This window comes from Neltuma alba, unplaced genomic scaffold, assembly GCF_004799145.2.
Source record: "Neltuma alba isolate B1F8T4 unplaced genomic scaffold, ASM479914v2 tig00010599_pilon, whole genome shotgun sequence".
Lineage (NCBI taxonomy): Eukaryota > Viridiplantae > Streptophyta > Magnoliopsida > Fabales > Fabaceae > Neltuma > Neltuma alba.
The window spans coordinates 20,580-36,898 of NW_021635461.1; positions in this window are offsets into that span (position 1 = coordinate 20,580).

A 16,319-nucleotide genomic window follows, 5' to 3' on the forward strand; every position below is an offset into this window, starting at 1 on the left:
ACCCTAGGGCCTACAACATCAAAAGGAAAGGGTATGGAGGTGCTCAATGCTTGAGGAAATATTTAATGCAATGAAACTATATGGTTTTAAACCTTTCTTGCACTTATGTGGATAATTGTAGATTAATCTTTTGGGATGACTTTATGTCATGTTTTGATGCAAACACATGTAAAGTATGCTAGTATAATCAATTATGTGGTTGAATAATGGGTATGTGAAGCTAGAGCTAAGTTATGAGAAGAAAAGGTAATTAGGGGTAAAAGTCAACATTTTGGGATTCAACTTTGACTGACGTGAATATCAGTAATCAAGTGAGTTAAGTCACGAAACTTTCCATTCTATTAGATCTCATTTTTCTCCTCAAAATGATTGGTAACATGTCTCAAATGCATATTTGTACAAAAGGTTATGCTTATCCAAAGTTAGATAAAAATACCGAAAAATTGGAAAACAACCAAATAAATAGTACTTTTTGAAAATTAATTTGGGTTTGAACTTAAAGAAATTACAAGATATTGGTGGAAAATCTTAACCCTCCATTTTTATTCCAAGAATAATGGAAAAGAAAATGAAATAGATGGACAAATCCTAGGCTTCGAGAATGTGATCTTGCCACTTGTCCATGTGATGTCATGGTGGTGGCGTTACTTTGCTTATGTCATGCTAAGATCATTAAACTTTAACATTGGTTAACTTTCTTAATCCAAGATTAACTTTTCTTAATTACCTTCTAGAAACTTGATTTTGATTTTCTTTTCATTTCCATTTAAATATTTTTCCTCTTCTTGGGCCTTATTAGGTGTGATTTTTGGGCAAAATGGGCTGAAGAATTTTACAAAATTTTTCACTTCCCTGGTTATCCTTACATTACACTGAGTACTAGATGAATTTTTTCTGTATCTTGTCTATTTTATCGTCTCATAAAATTCATCTCAATGACTGTTAGCCTTCTCCTAGTGTAGGAAAATTTCATAATTTTTCTCAGAATTTAATTCCTTCAACAATTCTCTAAATTCTATTTTTTTTAAAAATCGGCACTTTACCAACCATAATTTTGCTTTAAATATTATTAAAACTAACCTCCTCATCAATTGAAGTAAAAAATAATTTTATAAATTATTATATCCTCTAAGGTATTTTCTCACATTTTATCCAAAATTATTGAGGCTTCTAAATATTTGTCATAATTAATTTTGGTTACTATTACTTAGTGTAACCAAAAACCAAATATTTCTATAAATATAGAAAATTCTATATTTATTTATTTTCCTTCCAATAATTCTTCTAGGGCCTCAAACACTAATCATTGACCCTTGATTTTATTTTATATGATTTTTTGGGAATTTTTGAGAATTTATTACTTGACTTCCCAAGTAAATCCTTTTTCAACTGATATTTCATAATATCAGTCTGGCCATTATTCAAGTTTCAATTCAAACTTGTGAGAACTATATTCCTCTTACACTAGCTAGCCCTTGATCCATTTAATTCCCTATTTTCAGGGTTAAACTTTTTAGGATATTACAAATATGCCTTTTACTGGTATAATTTTCATGTTTAAATAATTTAAAGCTAACCTCCACATCTCTAGGGATTGAGAACAATTTTAAAATTCATAATAACCCTTCAAATAAATTTTATAATTTTTCTATGAATTATTGAGACCCCTATATATTTTAAATAATTCAATTTGGCTATTTTTCCTTTAATTAGCCAAATTTCTAAGAAAATACAAAAAATTCTAAAATAAATTATTTTCATATTATTTTCATCTTTCAAGCCTTAAATACTATTTTGTACCCTTCAGTCTATTTTTCATGATTTTTGGAGAATTTTCTAGAATTTCAAGTCTACATTCCCACTCTGTTCAATATTGACTGGATATTTCAGAAATGACAGTCTAGTTCTAGTCTGATTTCAGTTCAAAAGTTATGTCGTCTATCTATAGGCTACCCTGCTTAACCTATGGGCTATTTTATATTCCTCATTTTTAGGGTTAAAATTAATAGAATGTGACAAAGTCCAATTTAAAATTGAAGCACAATCTCGTCACAATTACTAAGGGGGAAAGAAGGAAAGTTAGATGGAGATGATGTGAAAAATAATAGTTAACGTGGAAAAACTAAATGTGGAAATAGTAAAGCATAGAATATGGAACACTTATTCACAAAAAAAAAAAAAAAACACAAAGACTACTTTTTACCAACGGTTAGGTCCCCCCTCCCCCCAATCTTTAAACCACTAGGAAACATAAACTCCAAAATAGATCAAGGGAAGGAAGGAGACAACCTTATGTCATGGTGGCTCTTAGCTTGCAAAGAAAATTTACGGGAGATCAAGCCTTGTTCTTATAGGTGGCGGCTAAGGGCTAATGGACAAAGGTCCTTGAATATGAGGGACAAAGTAAGTATGAACAAAGCCTTGCCACTTAGATTCCTATAAAATAGACATAACACCCAAAGAAGTATATATTCCAACAATTATAGAATGAGAAAACTGACAATAATATAAAAACAACTTAGCACTTGAGTCATCCAAGTAAACATCACAACGAAGAAAATCAATATGACTCTCATCAGTAAGAGCCATGCCACAAGAGAGATAGCTTAACATATAATCATTATCAATCATGCCTTGATCTGGTGGCAAATCACTAGAAAGGATTTCATGAGTGAATTCATAGATATGCTTAAGATTCCAACTTGAATTATGTTGATGCACTACTCTAGAGTCATCAAGAAGATTAGAGAACTCGTATTCAAAACCACACGATCCAAGAGAATCCATGTTAACCTCCCCTATATCGGGTTGAAAATCACATTATAGTATAGCATGGAAAGGCTCTTGAACATAGTTAACAGCATGTGGAAAATGGATGGAATCCTCAAAACTAGCTTTATCATGCCTAAGAAAATAAGAATCTTTCACATGCATGGGACTTGTACAAGTATTAATGGCATTCGTAACATGTTCACTAGCACTCACAATCTTGCTATCAACATTAAAGTTCAAGGAAGACTCAATACATCTAACAGCAATCATATAATCATCATTCATATATGCAATGTTAGAATCAATGCCAAAATTAGAGGTCAATGAGTACAAGCAATTATCAATCTCTAAGCACGCAACACATTTATGACCCTCACTATAATTATAGCAAATAACAAGTGTATTATTATCTAAAAAGTCTAGATTATTAATATCACTAGAGGGAACCAAAACACCCCCTTTCAATTTAGGCTCTTCTACTCTTGGTTACATCTTCTCATCATTGGAATCACATAGAAAACCCTTGGTTTCAACTCTTTCCTTGTCATGAATTTTAGCCTCTTATACCTCCATGGGAGTAGCTTGAGCTCCATCATCAATATCGTCTTGATGACCTAGCAAAATATCACAAAGACCTTCTAAAGGCTTATCAAGGCCATTAGAACCAAGAACAATATCATTATTATCAAAAGACTCTTGTGGATATAAAATGGAAAGCTGGCTAGTCAATATGAACAATTAAAGCTTAGCCTATCATTTTTATATGCACAAGAGGGGGGAGTGAGGAAGAATTAAGGATTTATCACTAGCATAAGAAGACAATTTAGTATCTATAATAATATCATTTACCTCCTCACTTGTGTAAACAACATGCTCACTAGCATTTTTGACATCAAAGCTCAAATTAGGTGTACTATTCATACTTGTCATGAAAGTTAGCACACAAATCAATGGAAACAGATTTACTAGAAGCAAGTAGCATGTTCATGTTCAAACATAGAATGAGATTTTACAACTAGTTCTTCATCTATCTCCTCATCACTTAAATCTTCACTTATGTAATTACTCACATTATCAAGCATGGGTGGCTCAACTTCCATGAGGATAGGGAAGATATTACCTGAAGAAGAAGACTCATTACTATAATGTGTGCCTATTTGCTCCAAAAATGGTGGAATATGTGAATCTTGAATTTGTGGCTTGCCTCCTTTACCCATTGTTTCTTCCTACTCTATGTGATTTATGACTTTGTCAATAAGCCTAACAAGATCATGCATATCTTCTTTTATGTCATCACAATTTGCATCCTTAAGTAACTTTTCTTTTTGTGCTCTCAAGTAGTGAAGTGGTTTCTTTAGAGAAAGTAGGCAATCATCATGATTTGGAATTAACAGAAGTGTAGCAACTTCATAGAATTGAAGTCTACAAAAAGGCTCATGTGAATTCTGGATTTCACCTTTATTGTCCTTAAAATCATCATTTACATATCCTTGAGGTGGTGCACATAATTAGAGAATAGGTTTAGAGGTTTCATCACTTGGTATGAAGGAAGGCTCATAATAAGGCTCAAATAGAGGATAGTTGCTCCAATATGTGTTGTGTTCCTTTCCCAACTGTTCCATCCTACTTGTAACTCTTCCCAATTGACTACCCATATTGTTGCTCAAAAACTCATAGTGAGGTGTGACATGAGATACATTAACACTCATCTCTCTTGAAATATCATTGGTTTATTTGTTAGAAACAATCTCACCCAAGAGGGGGGTGAATTGGGTGAGTTACAAAAATTTAAAATCAAATGCGTGTCAGTATTGAATAAAAACAGGGAGTCAGAGTAAGGAGAAATTTAACCGCAGAGAGGAGACACAAGATTTATACTGGTTCGGTCTAAACCACGTGACCTACTTCCAGTCCCCAGAACACCTCTGAGTATTTCACTATCTTCCAAGATCGACAGGGCTCTTGGTGCCTCGGTACAGTAATTGAATCGCTCAATCACTCCCCCTTACTCCCGTAAGGATACAAGCCTTCTCAAGAGTCCACACTCTTGAGTATCACTCAAGTTTTTAATGAGAGTAGTAATTGGCTCTCTTACAGAGTGAATTTAATGATAAACACTGATGCTCGGTAGTAACGTGAAAACAGAGTATTGAATGCTAAACTAAATAATCGCAGGTGGTAGTTCCGGTATTCAATCTATTCATTAATGCTTCTTCGCGCCTTTTATAGTTGATATCGTTAAGTAGCCGTTGTGACTCCGTTTGCGTGTTTCGCTGATTTCAACGGCTCCGCCATTAATGCGTCTGAGCTTCTGACACTGTAGGTCGCAGTCTACGTAATCCCGTTGAAGAGCCGTTGCACTCGTTTTCATTAATCTGCATATTTTAAGCTTTGAACAAATGAGAGTCTTGCGGTGAATACTTTAATCTTGAACAAAGAAGAGAAAACAAATTTATCATTCAAAGATTTGTGACGAAATCATTTATCAGTAAGAAGAACAGAAAGTCATTCTGGTTTAGTTTGATCGAAGAGATGATCGATTACTTGATGATAGATCAAGTTATCGATAAACAGAATGAAGACTTTTCGAATTAGATCACCAATATTATCGATCAAGTGTTGGATCATTGACTCTAAGAATTATCATAGCAAGAGGAAATCGTTCCATGATCGAACAAGTGATCGAACACTTGTTTGATCGAACAGATTATCGATAATTCAAATGTTATTGAAATGAAACTTCAGTCATTGATGATCGAACAACTTATCGATAAATGTATGATGGATAATGTTATCGATAAACCATGGGCATGTATATATTCAATGAAAGACACAGACTATCTGAAGTGATCGAACAGCTGATCGATCAATGAATATTCGAACAAATGATCGAATAAAGTAAGAAGAGAAATTTAATCCTGTAAGACAAGGAAACTGATTATCGATCACGTTTTGTGAAAACATGAGTTTCAGGAAATTGAATGATCGATCATATTATCGAAAAACCAGTGATCGATTAGGTGATCGAAAAATAGTTCAACATAAGTTAATGCGAATATAGCAATCCTTAGACACTTTATCGATCATGTTATGTGAAAAGTTATTTATGCAAACAAGTTAAATTTATCGATAATGTTATCGATAATTTGGTTGCAGGAAAACTAAATAAGAGTAGATAAAGACATTGATTATCGATCATGTGATCGATAATTTTATGATCAATAAGGTTATCGATCCATCAGTGAAGTTGATTACCTGCATTCAGAGAGTTAGAGCATAATGTTCGAACATGTGATCGATAAACAAATGATCGAGAATATGATCGATAAATTGGTAACAGAATTAATGTGCAGAACAAGTAGATTGTGTTACCTTTTATCGAAGTCGTTATTGATGACTGATTTATCGATCACATGATCGATAAATACACTTCAGATTTGGTTCTCTTATCAGTAACTCGATTGTTTATCTGATATTATCGATCAGTTGATCGATAATTAACCATACTCTTGTGTGATATTCACGTTAGCGATAATCGATCACTTTATCGATTAATTGCTTATCGAATAGTTCTTCGATCCAAATACCTACTATAAACCTGATTTACATTTGAGCAATTATCTAAAACCTTAGCGATAAACGATTGATCGATCAGTTGATCGATCAAAATACTTAACCCAAATTATCTGACTTTGTTATCATCAAAACTATAATCCTAACATTCTCCCCCTTTTTGATGATGACAAAACATAAGTTATAAATCATCTATCAAGGAGAATATCAACCAGTTTCATATCCTCATAAAGCATGAAAAAAAGCAAATAAATATCAAGAACATATTATCGATAAAAACACTATCCAGGTACACAAAAGGAGATAACATAAAGTCATGACATAGAACCAAAAAGCAACTCATAAAACCATATAAACTACGAAACATCATCAGTTTTCTTCTCCCCCTTTTTGTCAGCATCAGAAGGGGTATGAACCGAAGGAATGGTCAGGGGAATAGGGAGAGGAGGAAGGGGAAAAAGTGGAGAAATAGATGGAAAATGAAAGGAGTGAACAGGTTGGGGTACAGTGATAAGAGCAAGAGTAGTAGGGACTGGAATAGAAGTAGATGGAACAGAAGGAGAAGTGGTGGAAATAGGAGAAGTGGGTAAGGGAGAGGAAGGAGGTGCAGGCTCAGGGTGAGGTGGAGAGGTAGGATGAAAGAGAAGATCCTCATAGCTGAGCTGAGCTGGTGCTAGGTGCAGTGAAATGCTGGCAGAGAGAGGTAACTAAGCCTTTAAGCTCTTGGAGTTCCTTGTCCACTGAATTAAACCTCTCGGTAACTTCTCTTTCCAAAACCACCATAGCTTGTTGGTGAAGATCCAGAATCTTAGAAATGCCATCAAACTTCCGGTCAGAAACTTCCCCATAGTCTCTGGCAGTGGAGTAGACTCTGGTCTCAAATGCGCGAAGCTCAGCCTGAAACATTTCCCTGAGGGATCTCTCCATAAAAGATGGACCAGGGGTATGAGATGGAGCAGCAGTGGATTCAGCTTCATCCTGGGTCCGAGATGTACTAGCAGCAGGTTGCTTTCCCTTATCCTTCTGAGATACTTTCTGTGATGGTGTAAAGGGAACAGAGATCCTCATTTTGTGGAGCTGAGTGAGGCCAAAACCAGGAACCTTGGTCTTGAGTTCCCCAGGCTCAAATGGAGCAATGTTATGTGCCTGAAGGAAATAGGTGGCCAGCTGAGGATAGGGAATTGGGGTTGATCTGGACTTATTAAGAACAAAGTCCTTCATCTCAGAGTAAATAAGATCCCCAATATTAATCTTTTCCCCACTAATAATCCGGGCTAGAAGAAGATAATCATCCTGAGTGAGATGTGAGAAACTACCGGATTTGTTTACCATGCACCTAGAATAGATGTAATGGATGATCCTATAGAAATCACACATCTGCTTAGGGGGAAAATTCAGCTCACCGGGATAATCACTATTCTGCATTAAAATTCTATAAGCCTTTACTTCATTCATGTCACCACCTCGCACAAAATCTTGAGTCCCTAGCAGCTCATTTATTTTGGCACTTGTGAGTTTAAAAGCTCTGCCTCTCAGTGTAACTTTCAGACAATTTTCTATGAGATTGTCTTTATCATCATATTTTTCTACTGATTCCATATTACAGTAGAATCTTTTAACCACTTCGGGGCAGTATTCACCACCAATGATTAACCAATTCGAATAATGCTGCAGTGGGTCACTTAAATCAAGATCAATTTGTTTGTTTTTCCTCAGACCCTCTAAGTCCACAGATACCACAGGACAGAATTTTCTATTGGCAAAATCGGCCTTATACTTTGCTACATTAACTTCATTATCGAGATTGCCAGATAATAACTCAGAAAATTCAGTGGGTATACCTTCAGGAGGAATTTCCCGTGCCACCCTTCACTTGCCCTCTGTTTCTTCTTTCTCGGTTGCTTGGGGATGGATATATTCAAAGCGGATTCCACGGCTTTCTGAACTGAGGCACCATCATCCGACTCGGTCTCCGATTCTTCAGTCACTATCGGTAATTTTGATTTGGACCGGGGAGATTTTCTGAGAGAGGCCGGTTGTTCTTCTGCCCGACTTTCCCGAATTTTCAGAGTAGCCCTCTTCTTCGTTGATTCCTCCCTTACCTTCGGTCTATAACGTTTTCGAGTACCCGAAGCAGTGGTGTCGCTTGATTGAGGTTGTTTCTCCTGCGCTTCTCCCCTTTCCACATTTGGTTGCTTCACCCGAGCCATTTCGGAAGTACCGAGGGGTTTTTGTCAGATTAATCGGTTGAAAAACGGTGATTTTGAGGTGGGTGAAGGTTGGAAATGTAGCAGAGATGGATTCGAGTGGAGGAACGGTTGAAGGATTTAAGATAGTGGTGATTCCTGACCGTTGCGCAAAACAGGGGACCGGTATTTTTCGAGTTAGGGTTCGAAAACTGACGAAGGGATTTCAGAACAGTACCGTTATAGTCTTCGAAATTATCGATCAAGTTATCGATCAACACTTGATCGATCACGTGTTCGATAATTATGAAGAACACACTTGAACATAGAGCAGATTTATCGATTACGTTATCGATCATGCATTTATCGGACATATTATCGATAAAGTCAGTAAAAAGGAATGCGTACCTGATATAGTTTATCGATCATCTGTTCGATAATTAAGCTTATCGGTCAGCTTATCGATCAATGCTTACCAATTTTGAAGGATGGGTCTCGAATCCTTGAGGCTCTTGATCGATGTTCTGATCGATAGCGAGTTTATCGATCACGTTATCGATAATTGTAGTGTTGGAGCAATTCCCTTTCTTTACAAAGTGAATTTATCGATCAGCTGATCGATAAATTATCTTCTACTTGCCTTCAGGATTATCGATCAATTGATCGATAATCTCATACTCTGTTTACCTCTGTTTTTCTTCATCGAAACAGAGCTTCCTGCAAAACAAATTTCTACATGCTCCGATGCTTAAGTTAGTTATTTTATCATCAAAACAATAAATTTAAACAATTAATCTTGAGTGATAGCATGACATTTCTTACAGTTCATTGGGATTTACCATTCCCAATTCTCTTCTGAAGAAGTTGAACTTCTGTTGATCTAGAGGTTTCGTGAAGATGTCGGCTATCTGATATTCAGTGGGGATGAATTCAACCTTTACATCTTTCTTTTGAACATGGTCCCGAATAAAGTGATGTCGGACATCGATGTGTTTGGTTCGAGCATGATGGACTGGATTCTTGGACAGACTTATCGTGCTCGTATTATCACATAAGATTGGAATCTCGCGTAAGTTGATTCCTAGATCTTGTATTTGTTGTTTTAGCCATAAGATCTGAGCACAACAGCAGGCAGTGGCTACATATTCTGATTCTGTTGAGGAGATTGCCACGGTGTTTTGCTTTTTACTTGACCATGAGACAAGACATCCTCCGAAGAATTGACATTGTCCACTGGTGCTTTTTCTGTCTGTTTTATATCCACCGTGATCGGCGTCTGAGTATCCCATTAGATATTCGGTTCCTCTTTTTGGATACCAGATTCCTAAATTTTGAGTTCCTACAAGATATCTGAGTATCCTCTTGACGGCTTCTTCATGTGACTCTTTTGGAGCTGACTGATATCTTGCACACATTCCCACACTGAACTGAATATCTGGTCTACTTGCAGTGAGGTATAGTAAAGAACCGATCATCCCTCTATATCTTGTTAGATTTATGTCTTTCCCGTCTTCGTCTACATCAAGCGAACAGGTTGAGCTCATAGGAGTCTTTACACTTTTGGCATTCTCCATTCCGAATTTCTTCAGCAACTCCTTTACATATTTCGTCTGGGATATAAATATACCGTTTTTCTTTTGTTTGATTTGTAATCCCAGAAAGAAGTTTAGTTCTCCCATCATGGACATCTCGAATTCTCCCTGCATAAGCTTAGCAAATTCTTGACAGAGATCTTCGTTAGTAGCACCGAAAATAATATCATCTACATATATTTGAACAATCAAAAGATCTTTCCTACTTCTTTTAATGAAAAGTGTGGCATCCACTTTACCTCTTTCAAAACCTTTTTCTATCAGGAAGTTGCTAAGTCGTTCATACCAGGCTCTAGGAGCTTGTTTCAAACCGTACAAAGCCTTTTTAAGTTTGTAAACATGATTAGGAAAATTTGAATTTTCAAAACCGGGAGGTTGTTCGATAAACACTTCTTCTGATATGTAACCGTTCAGAAATGCACTTTTAACATCCATTTGAAATAGTTTGAAATCTTTGATGCAAGCAAATGCCAAAAGAACTCGTATGGCTTCCAATCTAGCTACAGGAGCATACGTTTCTTCATAATCGATTCCCTCTTCTTGATTATAGCCTTTTGCTACTAATCTGGCTTTGTTTCTGACGATCTGAGCCGATTCATCGAGCTTGTTTTTGAATACCCATTTGGTGCCAATGACCGGATGGTCTTCTGGTCTGGGTACCAATTCCCAAACTTGATTTCTCTCAAATTGGTTAAGCTCTTCCTGCATTGCAACTATCCAGAATTCATCTGATAGTGCTTCGTCAATATTAGAGGGTTCAATGTGAGATATGAATGCAGAAAAAAGAACTTCATTGACTATTTGTCTCCGGGTTTTGACCCCTTCATTGACTTTACCGATGACTTGTTCCAGAGGATGATCTCGGTTGTGTCTCCATGCCTTTGGCTGCTCTAGATTTTCTTGTAAAGAAGGATCGTTTAAATCATCCCTGTTTTCTGAAACGGTTTCTGAAAATAATTTGTTCGAGTTTTTGTTCAAATCCAGTTTTTGAAAATTTTGAACGATTTCAGCATCATCATCTACAGGTTTCGAAATTGCTTCAGTTTCAGCAAACACCACATGAATTGATTCTTCTATTGTAAAGGTTCGTTTATTGAAAATTCTATATGCTTTACTACGATTAGAGTAGCCAAGAAACAAACCCTCATCAGCTTTAGGATCGAATTTACCCAGGTTTTCTTTGTTGTTGTTGTGGATATAGCATCTGCTTCCAAAGATCCTTAGGTGTGACAGATTGGGTTTTCTCCCCCTGTACAATTCATATGGAGTCTTCCCGAGCAGTGTTCTGATGTAGGCTCTATTAGATATATAGCAAGCTGTGCTCATTGCTTCTGCCCAGAATACTTGTGAGACCCCTTTCTCATTTAGCATTGCTCTAGCCATCTCCGTGAGTACTCTATTCTTTCGTTCAACTACTCCGTTCTGTTGAGGAGTCCTTGGTGCAGAAAAGTTGTGGTCAATTCCATGTTCCTCACAATAGTCTGCAAATTCGTTGTTTTCAAATTCTCCTCCGTGATCTGACCTGATTGACACAATAGATATACCTTTCTCATTTTGGACCTTTTTGGCAAAAACAATGAAAGCATTAAAAGTTTCATCTTTAGAGGAAAGAAACAAAGTCCAGGTAAACCTCGAATAGTCATCAACTATTACAAGGGTATAAAGATTTCCTCCGAAGCTTTTTACTCTAGATGGACCGACCAAGTCCATGTGAATCATTTGGAGTGGTCTTTCAGTTGAAACTATCTTCTTTGATTTAAACGAAGACTTTGTTTGTTTACCTTTTTGACATGCATCACAGACATCATTACGTTCGTACTGGATTTTTGGTAAACCAACAACTAGATCCCTTTTTATTAATTTTGAAAGTTGATTCATGTTGACATGTGCAAGTCGTTTGTGCCAAATCCAACTTTCCTCCTTTTTACTAATAAAACAGTTTTCAGAAGTTTTAGAATCAATTTGAAGTGTATAACAGTTACCGTCCCTCGGAGCTCTCAGCTTTGTATTCAGTTCTTCTTTCTTCAAGGGTAGGTCATTTTTGCTTATGATTAAGCATTCTTCAGAATCAAAGATCACCCAGTTGTTTTTGTCCGCACTCTGACTGACACTGAGGAGATTATGACATAGACCTTCCACGTAGTACACGTCTTCGACCTTCATGCCTATGCTACTTCCGATTTCTCCAATTCCAGCTATTTTTCCCGATTGGTTTCCTCCGAAGCTTACTTTTCCTCCGTCTTTTGGTTTGAGTGATGTAAACTTCTCAGTGTCACCCGTCATGTGTCTGGAGCATCCGCTGTCTATATACCATTTATTTGTTCTGGATGCCTTGAGACATACCTGCAAGATTACAATCATGTTTTAGGTACCCATACCTTCTTGGGTCCTTTTTGGTTAGTATGAGTTATTTTTGGTACATAAGTACCTTTGGGCACCCATTTTAATGTTCCGTAATCTCCTTTCTTCTTATAGTAACAAGAAGAAGTTGAATGGCCTTTACGGTTGCAGTGAGAGCAAAGTGCAAAAGGATTTGAGGAGTGCACAGAATTTCTAAAATATGTAAGATATGATCTACCACTACTCTTTTTCTTTCCTTTCGATTTATCTTGGGTTGGATCGTATCCTATACCAGTTTTGTCCATAGAGCACCGTTGAGCTCCTAGAATCACCTTAAGCATTTCGCTACCTTTAGTGAATTTTTCTAAGGTTCTGGTAAGATCTTCAATCTTTCTTTCGTTCTTTTCACAACTTTTGCAAGTCAAAGTCGAGTCTGTATTGACTTCAACTTTTGATTGTTGATCTTCTAAAAACTTTATCCTTTTCTTAGAGCTTACTAACTCCTTTGCAATTCTTACTAATTCTAAATGTAAAGCATTGTATTCGGACTGTAATTCATCATAAGATGGTTCAGAAATTATTACCTCGTCTGTTTCTGATTCCTCGTTTTCTTGGGCCACTAGACAGATGTTAGCGGTTTCTTCATCATCACTTCCTTCTTCTTCATCAGAGGAACTGTCTCCCCAGATTGATGTGACGAAGGCTTTCTTCTTTCTGAATCTTTCTTTCTTCTTTTCTTTGTCCTTCGTTCTGGAGAGTTGGGGGCATTCCGCCTTGATATGTCCTGGCTTCTTACATTCGAAGCAAATGATTGGATCCTTTGGTTCGTTCGGATATGAGGAAATTCTGCGTTTCGGCTGAAACTTCTTTCCGGTTCTGTTTTTGTAGAATTTCTTGAACCTCCTGACTATAAGGCCCATTTCATCATCATCAAGATCATCTTCATTATCATCTTCGCTCTCTTGAGTTTTAAGAGCGATGCCTTTCCGGTTCTTCTCATTCATCTCCTTTTTGTATTTTTGCTTGCTCTCATATTCAGCAAGGCTCCCGAACAGTGCTGCGACAGAACCAATGGATTCTCCTTTGGTTTCTTCAATAGCTGTTACTTTCGGTTCCCATTCTTTTGTGAGACCGCTCAGTATTTTCCTCACTTGATCTTCTTGACTATATTTCTTCCCAAGTGCAGTGAGGTGGTTTATGAGATGTGAGAATCTGACTTCCATATCTCGGATACTCTCTCCTTCCTTCATTCTGAATAACTCGAATTCGGTGGTGAGAGTGTTGATTCGACTCTGTTTTACACCGGTGGTTCCTTCATGAGCTATCTCCAGAGCCTCCCACATTTCCTTCGCGGTTTCCAGACTTGAGACTCTGAAGTATTCCCTCTGACTAAGCGCACACGTGAGTATGTTGATAGCTTTGTCATTTAGAGTCACCAGCTTTTATCTTCCTCATCGAACTCCCTGGGACTCTTGCGTACTTGCTGGCCATCTATTGTTTTCATCGGGACATAGTTGCCGTGTTCTATTACGTCCCACAACCCATACTCTGTGGCCTTAATGAAGATTTTCATCCTCATTTTCCAGAAGGTATAATTTTCTCCACTGAAGCCTGGCGGTTTAGATGTTGAACATCCTTCGGGTAGCACGCTATCTCCAAATCCTGCCATTTGATCTCTCTTCGGACTGTTAAATCCTTAGTGAAGAGACCTGCTCTGATACCAAATGTTAGAAACAATCTCACCCAAGAGGGGGTGAATTGGGTGAGTTACAAAAATTTAAAATCAAATGCGTGTCAGTATTGAATAAAAACAGGGAGTCAGAGTAAGGAGAAATTTAACCGCAGAGAGGAGACACAAGATTTATACTGGTTCGGTCTAAACCACGTGACCTACTTCCAGTCCCCAGAACACCTCTGAGTATTTCACTATCTTCCAAGATCGACAGGGCTCTTGGTGCCTCGGTACAGTAATTGAATCGCTCAATCACTCCCCCTTACTCCCGTAAGGATACAAGCCCTCTCAAGAGTCCACACTCTTGAGTATCACTCAAGTTTTTAATGAGAGTAGTAATTGGCTCTCTTACAGAGTGAATTTAATGATAAACACTGATGCTCGGTAGTAACGTGAAAACAGAGTATTGAATGCTAAACTAAATAATCGCAGGTGGTAGTTCCGGTATTCAATCTACTCATTAATGCTTCTTCGCGCCTTTTATAGTTGATATCGTTAAGTAGCCGTTAGACGGAAGAGCTTCTAGCCGTTGTGACTTCGTTTGCGTGTTTCGCTGATTTCAACGGCTCCGCCATTAATGCGTCTGAGCTTCTGACACTGTAGGTCGCAGTCTACGTAATCCCGTTGAAGAGCCGTTGCACTCGTTTTCATTAATCTGCATATTTTAAGCTTTGAACAAATGAGAGTCTTGCGGTGAATACTTTAATCTTGAACAAAGAAGAGAAAACAAATTTATCATTCAAAGATTTGTGACGAAATCATTTATCAGTAAGAAGAACAGAAAGTCATTCTGGTTTAGTTTGATCGAAGAGATGATCGATTACTTGATGATAGATCAAGTTATCGATAAACAGAATGAAGACTTTTCGAATTAGATCACCAATATTATCGATCAAGTGTTGGATCATTGACTCTAAGAATTATCATAGCAAGAGGAAATCGTTCCATGATCGAACAAGTGATCGAACACTTGTTTGATCGAACAGATTATCGATAATTCAAATGTTATTGAAATGAAACTTCAGTCATTGATGATCGAACAACTTATCGATAAATGTATGATGGATAATGTTATCGATAAACCATGGGCATGTATATATTCAATGAAAGACACAGACTATCTGAAGTGATCGAACAGCTGATCGATCAATGAATATTCGAACAAATGATCGAATAAAGTAAGAAGAGAAATTTAATCCTGTAAGACAAGGAAACTGATTATCGATCACGTTTTGTGAAAACATGAGTTACAGGGAATTGAATGATCGATCATATTATCGAAAAACCAGTGATCGATTAGGTGATCGAAAAATAGTTCAACATAAGTTAATGCGAATATAGCAATCCTTAGACACTTTATCGATCATGTTATGTGAAAAGTTATTTATGCAAACAAGTTAAATTTATCGATAATGTTATCGATAATTTGGTTGCAGGAAAACTAAATAAGAGTAGATAAAGACATTGATTATCGATCATGTGATCGATAATTTTATGATCAATAAGGTTATCGATCCATCAGTGAAGTTGATTACCTGCATTCAGAGAATTAGAGCATAATGTTCGAACATGTGATCGATAAACAAATGATCGAGAATATGATCGATAAATTGGTAACAGAATTAATGTGCAGAACAAGTAGATTGTGTTACCTTTTATCGAAGTCGTTATTGATGACTGATTTATCGATCACATGATCGATAAATACACTTCAGATTTGGTTCTCTTATCAGTAACTCGATTGTTTATCTGATATTATCGATCAGTTGATCGATAATTAACCATACTCTTGTGTGATATTCACGTTAGCGATAATCGATCACTTTATCGATTAATTGCTTATCGAATAGTTCTTCGATCCAAATACCTACTATAAACCTGATTTACATTTGAGCAATTATCTGAAACCTTAGCGATAAACGATTGATCGATCAGTTGATCGATCAAAATACTTAACCCAAATTATCTGACTTTGTTATCATCAAAACTATAATCCTAACATTATTTAGCCAACTTTGGAATCATTCTTGATATATCATTAAGAGATGGCTCTAAGCTCAGTAAAGTTGCATAAAATGAAGTCTCAAAGTATGCATCACAAGGTGTGAATAGGAGTTGGATACG